This window comes from Pinus tabuliformis, chromosome 8, assembly GCF_031772625.1.
Source record: "Pinus tabuliformis cultivar Carrire ecotype Pingquan chromosome 8, CPIR1, whole genome shotgun sequence".
In the NCBI taxonomy this organism is placed as follows: domain Eukaryota; kingdom Viridiplantae; phylum Streptophyta; class Pinopsida; order Pinales; family Pinaceae; genus Pinus; species Pinus tabuliformis.
The window spans coordinates 359,898,921-359,902,087 of NC_142294.1; the positions used below are offsets into that span (position 1 = coordinate 359,898,921).

A 3,167-nucleotide genomic window follows, 5' to 3' on the forward strand; every position below is an offset into this window, starting at 1 on the left:
TATGACAAAATTTCTACAATTTCACAACATATAAAAAAAACGAGTTTATTTAACAAAGAAATATATTTGACACAACATATTAAAAGCTTATTAAAAACCTGCTTATGAGTAATCTATATAACTTAGCCAAACAACAAGAAAAATACCTAGTTATGGTGCCTTGGTTGCAGTGCTCCTTTAGGGACCACCCGACTGAATATGCCATCCTGCCAACTAGGAAAGCCTATTCGACTTGGCAACCTAGGAAACCTCCACAAGTTCCCTAGCCCTCTAAGACCAAGTTGAAACCACAACCATAGTGTGTCTGAGTTTCCCATGGCAACACCCCTCTAGTGTCCAACACCAAAATTCACCATTATTTGTGATAACCCAAAACCTCTCCAACTTGCATGTTCCCCAAAGACAAAAATCCTCCCCCTCCCCCTCAAAAGAATCGCTTCGACAAAAGAAAACCCTCCTACTGATATCCCCCTTCATGAATGTTACCAACCCCCTCATTAATGTTGCCAACCCTCTCATTTTGTTGATGGCCCCTATCATCCCCCAACCTAATCCCCTACCCATAAATTAATTTCAAGAAGTCAAACTTGTCAAGTCATAAAGAATCATAAAAAAATAAAATAATTTCCATAACAATATTAATAAAATAATAATATTTACCTAAGGGTCAATCAAATGAAATGGTTTTGTGATAATCCTAAATGATCTAGTATTAAATTAATCATAATAATTATAAATCATGAATTATTTATTAATAAGGATTAATGGTTAATCATTTACTTAACCACTAATCAAACTTAACTATCAATCAAGTTTAAAACTAATCCAAGCTCAACTATTGATCGATCTCAATACCAATCCTAGAATACTAATGTATCATGCAAGGTGTGGGTATGTAGCTAGAATACACATACCTTATATGTATACTACCCATCCCAGATCCATTTTAAATCTAGATCTACCAAGCAAAGAGAGATAATAAGTTTGAAGTTAATATGGATCTAAGCTAGTACTCTTGCATTCCACAATGTATTTCCTCAAACCTTTAAATATGCTTCATCATAAAAAATACCATAGACAAATATGATGGACCATGCAATACCATGGGTTTGTAAACCAACCTGAGCAAACCCATCAAATGACCAACCTAAACATTTAATTTTATTTTTCTTTAATGCAATGTTATGTTGATGAGTCAACATAACACTACATTACATTTTACAACATTGCTGCCATATTAATCTATAGAATACCTCTTGGCATAATAATACTTACAAAAATTAATCATCTAAATCAATCACTTAACAAGTAAATTAATAACCTAACATAAAATAATAAAATTAGAAAATAAACATTAAAAAAACATAAAAACATTGAAAAAATTAACTTAAAAATCCATTAAAACTCTAAAATGACAAATTCTTAACACTAACCCTAACTATTCTTTTAATATAAAACCAAAAAAATCAAGCTTAACGAGTTAAATATAGTTACAAATTGCAATATTTGATCCTAAAGTTACTAATGATGGTTTTGGGCCATCCCATGATGAACCGTTGTTGAATGCTAGCCTTATCTAAGCGATGATTGAATTTATAATCATTGCTTTTTCTTTCTATGCATTAATGTCAAATCATTATGGCTTCTATGATTATGTTCCATGTGGTTTGTGAGGCTTAGTGGCCTTGATGTATGCCCAAGCAATTATTCTAACTTTATGATTATGGACAAATATGATAGGATTATGGACAAATTTGATAAGTTATAGAGCTTTACCAACCTCCTTTTCACTTAGGGTGGCTAATAAATGATTCACTTTGAAAGATCTATGATTGTGTTAAAAATGTTGAGGTGATTGGTATAAAAAATTGTAAAAGAAAACAAATTCATAATTTAAAAAACAAAAAACTTTGAAATAAATAAATTAACATAAATTTACTTTTACAATTTTTTTTAAAAGTATAAGAGAGATTTCTGCTATTTCCATGAATTTAATTATATACCATAAAGGTCTATGTAGGGTTAACATCAACTAGTGCTTTAAAGCCCAAGTCAATTGTCCTTTTGTTAGAAAGTGATCTATAGATAGGTGGGCATATTTTCGCACCCCAATTTCAGCCATTCTTTTGTGGACACGTGTTCCATACTCCGTGAGCTGCACAACGGTCTTTTTGATAGACACGCGATTACCTGGGAGATGAGTCAATATTGTGAGGGTGAAGAAAGACCCTATTTTCATTTGTGCCTGGGCATTATCATATCATTCGTTGATAAGGGCAATAATTCTATTTCTTCTTCATTCTTTTCTTTGTGTGCGACAAATTCTGGGGGAGTTTCGTCTGTTTCAATGACTTCAGGGGAAAAGGGACATTAAGGCCATGCTCTCAGCCATCTCATATATCCCGGAAATTTGAAAATTGTTAATAGTGGTAAGGTAATATTCTTTCCAATCTTTTTGCAGCGTTTTGAAACCCTAAGGAGTTTTGAGGATGCGAAGTAAGGGTTTTTTGGTCTGCTGTATCCATGGAAAATATTATACTGGTTCTAGTTATCTATAATGCTTGGAGTTTACTAAGTTTTGGAGAGAAAGCAGAGTCATTTTGATGGGGTTTTAGTTTTTTGTTTCTGTCGTTTCTGAGGGAAAATATTTCGGGTTTTGGGTGCTTCAAATATTAAAGAAAATGGTAATCTTTGGATACAGGGTTTGTGGAAAAGAATGTTTTGCCCATTTTTGGAAAGTGTAGGATCAGAGTCCCCAGGGTTTTCTTCGATTTCTTTGAAAGGTATGTTCGTTGTCCACTCCCCTCTCTTAAGATAACTGGGAATTTGTATTGAATGAAGCTCTGGATAGTTTACTTAATTGAGTTTCTTTATGGGAGGTGTTGTGGTGTTAATTAAACAAAGTCAGTCTTGCAACGGTTTTTAGAAGTCAGGGTTGGAGAGTAAGGAGTAACTAGGAGGAATATGTAGGTAATGAAAATTTTGGAAATTTAAATATGATGCGATGGCTGGACATTCTATTGTAGGTTTTATGGGGTTACTTAAATTTGTTCTGCAAAATGTGAGGGTTTTTAGAGGTAATGGTTTGGTAGCATTAAGTGGGTATTCGAAAGTAAGAAGTAATTACCATGGGGTTTTTGAAAACAATGAAGATATCATAAATATAT

General features: G+C 33.0%; 1 non-coding gene across 1 annotated transcript; it reads left to right on the plus strand.

Moving 5' to 3' along the window:
* The first annotated feature begins 1,618 nt into the window (after positions 1–1,618).
* LOC149235617 (small nucleolar RNA SNORA5) lies at positions 1,619–1,770 on the plus strand. The gene has a single exon (XR_016246915.1). It is a non-coding gene; the product is annotated as a small nucleolar RNA SNORA5 (small nucleolar RNA).
* The last annotated feature ends 1,397 nt before the right edge of the window (positions 1,771–3,167 follow it).